This window comes from Oryctolagus cuniculus, chromosome 3 (genome assembly GCF_051225735.1).
Source record: "Oryctolagus cuniculus isolate XC-2025 breed Fujian yellow rabbit chromosome 3, ASM5122573v1, whole genome shotgun sequence".
Taxonomy (NCBI): domain Eukaryota; kingdom Metazoa; phylum Chordata; class Mammalia; order Lagomorpha; family Leporidae; genus Oryctolagus; species Oryctolagus cuniculus.
In genome coordinates, this window is record NC_142869.1 from 18,317,908 (window position 1) to 18,326,285 (window position 8,378).

An 8,378-nucleotide genomic window follows, 5' to 3' on the forward strand; every position below is an offset into this window, starting at 1 on the left:
GTGGGTACTTGTTCATGTACAGGCTCTTCCAGTTATGATCCAGCTCCCTGCTAAGGTGCCAGGAAAAGCAGAAGAAGATGGCCCAAGTACATGTGGGGAGCCTTGTCATGCGCATGGGAGACACAGATGAAGCTCCTGGCTTCTGAATTCAGCCTGGCCCAGTCCTTGCCATTGTGACTATTTGGGAAGTGAATCAGTGGATGGAAGATCTCTGTTTCTCTCTCTGTTTCTCTGCATTCATATAAATAAATAAATAAGTCTAAAATAAGGATAAACATTATTTAATATGTTTTTAAAAATGACATTTAAACCATGGCTACCCCAAGAGAAAATGTCAGTGTAGTATTCAAGTTACACTGTTTGATGGTCATGACCTCGGAGGCTCAGCTTAATGCTACAGGTTAAGATACACAAGGACAACACACAGAGAATGCTACTTTTCAACCACAGCTCTGTGTGTCACAGAAGTTGCAGTTATTGCTAAGCATGGGACTCTTAGCTAAAGACACTGATAGTCTGCGTAGACTCAAGACGTCTCTAAGTGAAAATGTCTTGGGAATCCCCAAAGAACTGATGAAGTTAAGTGTGCCATCACCATTGTATGCTGCTCAGAACAACATGGCTTTCCCAGCCCCTTAGCAATCTGGATGCAGCAGTATACCAGGTGACCTACCAACTGAAGATTCCCTGTACTGCTTTATGTACTGTTTTAATGTTAAATAGGGCCCTCAGCAAGTTACATGGATTTCACTTTTTATGCTACGTGATGGAGTCACACTTGTACAGTGGAAACCAGCCCAAGCTACAGAAGTTGCAAAGGATCAGAATCCATTATTGGGGTTTGCTGCCATAGCTGTTGCTGAATTGTGTTCGGGATTTACAGAAGTGTATTTTGAAAAAGTTTTAAAGGTTTCAGACACTTCCCTTTGAGTGAGAAATATTCAAATATATCTATCAGGGATTGTTGTGACATTAGTCGGTGTCTACTTGTCAGATGTAGCTGAAATGAAAGAAAAAGGATTTTTCTATGGTTACACACAGCATGTGTCTGGTTTATCATCTTTCTAGCAACGGTCAGGGGCTTTTCACGTGTGTGGTGGTCAAGTACACAGACAACGTCAAGACAGGCTTTACTGCCGCAGAGGCCATTGTGCTTCCCACCACTGCTTCAGTGACCCTGATCAGATGACAGACAACACTTGCCTTTCCTCGGAGTGCCTTCTTTGGTGTATTTCCATCTATTTCTATAGAGCACTTAGCCCAGATACTACATCCATCCAACATGGAGAAACAGCTTCAAAAGAGAAGCCTTGGTGTGTGGTTTGACCCTAAGAGAGATGACTGAACATTTGCGTCATATCAGAGCCTTAAGTCAATCCCAGAAGGAATAAATAAACAAATAAAAACAACAAAAATATTAGCCACATGCAGAAGAATACAGAAATAAGCTATTTCAGTGAATTGCTATAATGATATATATAAGATATTGTATGATATATATTTCAGTGAATCTCTATAATAATTTAATCTGAGTCTGTATGCGGTCAAGCTGTATTTTTTTAAAATGAAGGAATTTTATTATTATGTCTATACATACATATGTACATACTTATTTTATTTATTTACATATCTATAAAATGTACATAAACATGGAGATGGCATAGCATTTAAGAAAATCTATGAGGCTACAATATTCAAATAACTAGGTCCGGGACAAGGTTTTAAGGTTAAAGTATACTAACTATTCTCTTGTTCAGGTATCATGGGAGAAGGACAATCCCTCCACGTTCTCCAAAATTCACATATAGTGCTTTGTCCCAGCAACAGTAAAGTCCTCTTTTCTTATAAGAGAAGGACAAAAACAGGACAGACTAGCTCAGAAGCAAACAGAATGTATAAATCCTCAAATGAAATCTGGTTCATGGCTCAGACTACGATCTTTGGGTGGTGACTGAGTACTTCTCTAGCCCATATTTCTGCCATTCATTGGTTCATAGTCCTTTGCTGTTAGAAGTTATACTTTTTGCAAAAAAATTTCTAATATCACTTTTCTACTTTTTTATTATAAACTATGGTTAACTGTTGGACTCCTAAATAATTTGTGTAATGTCAGTGTTTTTAAAAAAATATTTCTTGGCCGGCACCGTGGATCAATAGGCTAATCCTCCGCCTGTGGCGCTGGCACCCCGGGTTCTAGTCCCGGTCGGGGCGCCGGATTCTTTCCCGGTTGCTCCTCTTCCAGGCCATCTCTCTGCTGTGGCCCGGGAGTGCAGTGGAGGATGGCCCAAGTCCTTGGGCCCTGCACCCCATGGGAGACCAGGAGAGGCACCTGGCTCCTGGCTTCGGATCAGTGTGGTGTGCCGGCGGCAGCGGCCATTGTGGAGTAAACCAACAGAAAAGGAAGACCTTTCTCTCTGTCTCTCTCTCTCACTGTCCACTCTGCCTGTCAAAAAATAAATAAAAATAACCTAAAAAAATATTTCTCAGTGTTAGTGGGAAATTCAGCAATAAAATTCATTTATTTGTTAAAAAATAATAAATTATGTCCCAGAGCCATTAAACTTGAATGTTTGGAAGTGGGGTTCACTGGTTTTCTCTCCAAAGGGCCTCAATGGCCAGGGCCGGGCCAAGCTGGAGCCAGAAACTCCATCAGAGTCTATTCTGTGGGCGGCAGGTGCCCAAGCACTTGGGCCATCTTCTACTGCTTTCCCAGGTACACGAGCAGGGAACTGGATCAGAAGCGAAGCAGCCAGACTCTAACTGGGACTGTGATAAGGGAAGTCAGTGCCACAATGTCAGACCTCCTGCCACCCCCGCCCCATGGTGGCATTCTGGTTGCAGTCTGAGGTAAGAATCACTTTTGAAAGGTAATTCTGATTAGAAACATCTTTGCATTCACTAAAGCCAGGTATTTGTTAAATTATTTGTACAACACCTGGGAGAAGAACTCCTGCAGGTTGTCTTCTCACATGGTCTTCCCTCTCAACCCATCTACTCCCAAATTCTCTCTTCTTATAAGGACACCAGTCACACTGGATTTTGGGACCTCCTTATTTCTAATGTATTTACTTCTTTAACGATATAATAGTGAAATGTAGTCACATTATTAGGAACTGGGAATGAGGACTTGAATGTATGAATATTGAGGTTCCCCAATTCAGCCCAGTACTTAGACCCGACCTTCTTTTCTGACAGGATGTCAGCTTGTAACTTCAGCTTACTCAGTCAGATTCATTAGCTTAGAATTTGAATTGGGAACTAGCTAGACAAAGAAGCACAGGAAGCAGAAAATTTGGTCTGGCAGAGGTAAAGGGTAAAGGGGAAGCAGTGTCCAGTTTCTGGATCAATAGTAGCTATGGTGCTGGGTTAAAACTGGCAGGATCTGTGCTGTGCTGTGGTGGGTAAAGCCACTGCTTGCAGTGCCAGCATTCCCCATGGGCGCCGGTTCTAGTCCCGGCTGCTCCTCTTCTGATCCAGCTCTCTGCTATGGCCTGGGAAAGCAATAGAAGATGGCCTACCTGTATCCATGTGGGAGACCTGGAAGAAGCTCCTGGTTCCTGGCTTCTGGCTTTGGATTGGCGTAGTTCTGGCAGTTGTGGCCAACTGGGGCCAGAGTTAGGTCACTTGTGCATTTGAAGAGGCATAATCAGAGAAAACCGTGAAGGGATGTCAAAGACAGTAGAAGAACCAGAAAGTTTTGTGATGCAAAATCTGAGAAGAACTTGAGGGAGGGATAGTGGTCTGCAGCACCTGCTTCAGGCAGGATGGGCTGCACATGGTCAGTAGCTCACAAATACATTTCAGTGGTTTAATGGGATAGAAGGCTATTGTTTATTTCCTTTTTTACTACAGTCGTAGGTGAGTGGTCCTTACAGCTGGATGAATCTTGGTCTTTGGGCAGCAGCACCCTCTAGGATCTTGCTGCTGTTGAAAGAGAGAGAGAGAGAGAAAGTGACTTTAGGTCTTCTGCTTAAATGTCCTCGATGAGAGCTAGCCACCATCAAATGCAGAGTCTGGTGTCTCTTTAGCAATGAATTTCTACTGCAACAGGGACTGGTACATTTTGATAGACTTCTCTTTCTCAGTTTTTGCCACTTGTCCAAGCAAAGCTAGGGAAATGCGTCCTCAGGCATACCGTGTCTGAATTTGTTGATTTGAAGTTACTTGCAGATCTCCGGGAGAGTGAGAGAGACCAAAGCCCATGCCTCTTTCACTCACAGGAAAACGGCTATTGGAAGAGGTGAAAACAGCAGGGACAGCTTTCTCTTTCCAAAAGCTACATCAGGAAGAGACAATAATAATAGGTTAATGAAGAAGCAGGTTAGACAGAAACATTTTACTTTTACGATTCAGTTGATCTGAGCATGTACAGATTGAGAAAGAAATACAATGAGACAAGAAAAACAAGAAGGGAAGGCGCTTGAGAACACAGGTGCAGGGATTAGGATCATACAGGAAGAGGACAGACTTCTGGAGGGATTAAGCTGGAGGATGCAGACACACATGGTGAGGCAGTGGAGGAAACAGGGTTTACCATTGCCGACTGTCCAGGAAAGCAGGAGGCGAGGTCAGCCCTTCAGTAGAGGCAGTAGGGTTATGGGATCGCGTTTCAGCGGGGTTTATAAACTGGATTCTCCACTGTGGACCAAGAAGGAAATGTCAGGCGATAAATAAACTGATAGCCAAGTGGGGGACAGCACAGAGCTGAAGTTAAAGATTTACAGACATCCTTATCAAACAATCAGTCCCCTGCTCCCACTTTTCCTTTCCTTACAAGTAATTTTCCATTCTTTTTTTTTTTTTTTGAAAAAGTTTTTTTTTTTTTCCTTTTTAAAATATCAGATAGTCTTGGCACAACTTATAAGATCAAACCAGTCGACTTCTGGAATAGACTGGATTTAATAATTCTGTTTTTAAATGCTCAGTACTGTAGGTTGGCAAAGAAACCCAGTCAAGTAGCTATGGAAGAAAAGGTCACATAGAATGACAGAAATATCCAAAAGTAGAGTGTTATTTTTACTGATCATTTCAAATTTCAAGTTGTTTCTGAGTAATGATCCTTGTAAATGTTTGTTCACAAATAGAGGTATGAATTCTGTGTGGGTGTTAATACCACTTAAAAATTGGAATTACTTAAAATGCATTATTAGTGCCGAGGGTGGTAGTTATTTTTTCCTTCTAATATGAGAATAAATACAAATAACATTCTTAGAAAAGAGTGAAGTCATTTTTACTTAGCTGAAGGGCAATGTTTTCAATTTTATAACTTTCCTTAGCCAGCAGGTTGTTATTTTGTGAAGTATATTTAAGAATAATGTTTTTTTTCTTCCATTCTTCCTAGGAAACACTAAACCTATCCATTAAGATAGATTGCTACCAGTTTAAACAGAATTCTGAAACTATAACTTTTTCTAGGCCAAGAAAAAGCCAGCAATCTCCACCCAGAAGGCATTTTATAAACCACTAAAATGACCTCAGTATGAGCCAGATCTTAAAGGAAAGAATAATTGTGACATACCACCAGCCATTGATTGAAGTATTGGTCCATATTATGCACCTGGACACACACAAACACACTCAAAGTTATGTCTGTGGGCATCCTTTAGCCTTATTTTCTCAGTCATATCAACTCAGAATTAAAGTGTATATTCATGAAAAAATTAAATGCAGAGACATTTTAATAAAAACTCAAAAATATTCTCTTGTAAGAAAAGTTATTTATTTTAAAAATGAGAGTTCATTAAGAAGCTTTCAATATAAATATCCATTAACCTACAATATATTTTATACAAAATAGGTAAAATTGCTTTTACACTCAAGGGAAGGGGATGCACATGTAACTTAAAATTGAATTTGGTTCTCATTGATTCTTGAATTTTAATCTGCAAGAATTGTCCCCAAAAAAGTTTTACAGAAAGTTTTTAAAAGCATCAGTGTATGTGTATGGGTGTGTGCGTGTATGTGTGTGTGTGTGTGTGTGTGTGTGTGAATTGGCTAAAATGGTTTGAATTCCCATAAGCAATAAGTGATCCTAAAATACCACAATATAATGAAATTACCACAAGTGGGTTTATTACATTTTACTTCTTGTATATCTGATTTTTTTAAAAGCTAGAGAAAAAATTACCAAATGTTTATAGACAGATGGTTTAAACTTAATCAGATTAAATATCAACATGGAAATCAATTCAAGGTCTGAAAATTCCAAGAATGCTTTAAAAATTCTATAAAAAGTCAACTTCATAAGACAAAGTCAAGCAGAGCACTCACATTTCATCAGTCGGATTTATTCTGAGATTGACTTGTTAAGTGTCCCTCCAATAAGCTATCCTGGTAAATAGTTGCCAAAGAACATTTCCAAAGTTAGTATAAACGTATTGTTTGACAGTTGGGATTTCAAAAGTTAAACTAATTTCTTTTTCTTTAAAAACCAGCTATTCAGAACAAGATTGCCTAACTTTAAAAAGCAGAATAAGTTCCAGATTGGTAGTACCCATCTTTAACTACGGTTTTCTGGAGCTGCAGTTGAGATGTATATTCATTCGTTGTTATCTAGAGATAATTTATGACTTTTGTTCTAAGCCTATGTAGAACCTTTTTCTATTTTCTCCTGTAAAAGTGAACAAGGAAATCTGTTGATGCAGAGAAGTAAGGTTAGCTCTCCCCTCATTTAAAAATGTCTTCACTGTAGTTGAGGAAAGTGAGAGGGCAAAAAGCATCCTATGTGCCAAAGCCATTCTGCAACAAAGTCAATCTCAGTACCTGGGTCTCTGAGTTGGAATATGAAACTCCAAAATGAGGTAAAGCAAACACCTTTCCTGATACCTGCTGAAAACTCTCTCTACAGTACCAATTGCTTTGTAAATGCAATTATGGTCACGTATGAGCTTTCTACCCCTGCTTCTCTTTCCTACCCTACACTCAGATTGCTTAAAATCTCACTGGCAAACATCAGATTCAAAAGATTAAAAGCCATCACAGAATAGGCCTATAAACCATTTTCAATAGACAACACCCAGTAAATAAATAGTTTTGCCTTCACAAATAAATACTTTCATATGATTCATATGATTTTGGCCCTACATTTCATCAAAAACAATGATGATCAAGTTTATCCAGTTGAAAGAAAGTTTACAGACAAGTACAATCACTGGAATGATTCAAATCCCATTTCTACTTTTTCTGAAATAATCAGATTGCTGCCTCTTTCTTAAAGTTCTTTATTAGTGCTTCTACACGGAAAATAGCTAAGAAATATTGTTTGGGTCTTTGAGTGGATGTGAAATATTCTTAGGACCACTAGGACATCTTTCTTTCCCAAGATGTCCGTTTTCCAAGGTTGTTACAGATGACTGGAGCTCGCTCTCTATGACGTAAGCAGCATTTCTAGGTGCGGTCTGCTTGCCCCCTCAACTTTGCTTTGGAAACCAATGGGTCGCCATACATGAATGAATCTATTTACATTTCTTACACAATAGTTTCATTATTAGATTACATGAGAAATATAATGCCTATCTTTAGTTTATATTGTTTTCTCCCTGAAGGTAATCAAAATGATTAATGAGTTCATAATGGCTGACTAGGTCCTATTTCCTCCCACCTCCTACTTTATTGAAGAGTCTAGGGTTTTTGAGACTCCAAAATTCCAGCTTAGTGGGTTGTACTCATTCATGTTCCAGATGTCAGAATCAATCCATTCAGAGGACTATAGTTCTTCATTTTTAAAATTCAGTGTACCAACATGTCATAGAATCTGTGGTGAACAACAAAAGTCGGTACTTGAAAAAGATAGTCCCTCTCTTAGGAAAATGCTATCTCTACATACTTAACCTTCCAGTAATCTATATATTTTTTCTGCTGAGTATTTCAAAGTGACAAGCAATTTTTAGTGTATAGAATGTAATTTTGAGCAACAATTTCTTTTAAAAATAAATTTATTCAAATAAAAGATCCATCTGCACCTCAATGTTTATTGTAGCTCAATTCACAATAGCTAAGACATGGAATCACCTAAATGCCCATCCACAGAAGACTGGATAAAGAAATTATGGGATATGTACTCTATAGAATACTATACTGCAGTAAAAAAAAATGAAATTCAGTCATTTGCAACAAAATGGAGGAATCCGGAAAACATCATGCTGAGTGAAATAAGCCAGTCCCTAAGGGACAAATATCATATATTCTGCATGATTGGTGATAACTAACTGAGCACCTGAAAGGAAACCTGTTTTTTTTTTTAACTTTTATTTAATGAATATAAATTTCCAAAGTATGACTTATGGATTACAATGGCTTCCCCCCCATACCGTCCCTCCCACCCACAACCCTCCCCCCTCCCACTCTCTCTCCCCTTCCATTCACATCAAGATCCATTT

At 39.0% G+C, this 8,378-nt stretch overlaps 1 pseudogene; it reads left to right on the top strand.

The window, feature by feature from the left end:
* The first annotated feature begins 312 nt into the window (after nucleotides 1-312).
* Nucleotides 313-1,326, top strand: LOC100352664 (CMP-sialic acid transporter pseudogene; annotated as a pseudogene).
* Nucleotides 1,327-8,378: the final 7,052 nt, after the last annotated feature.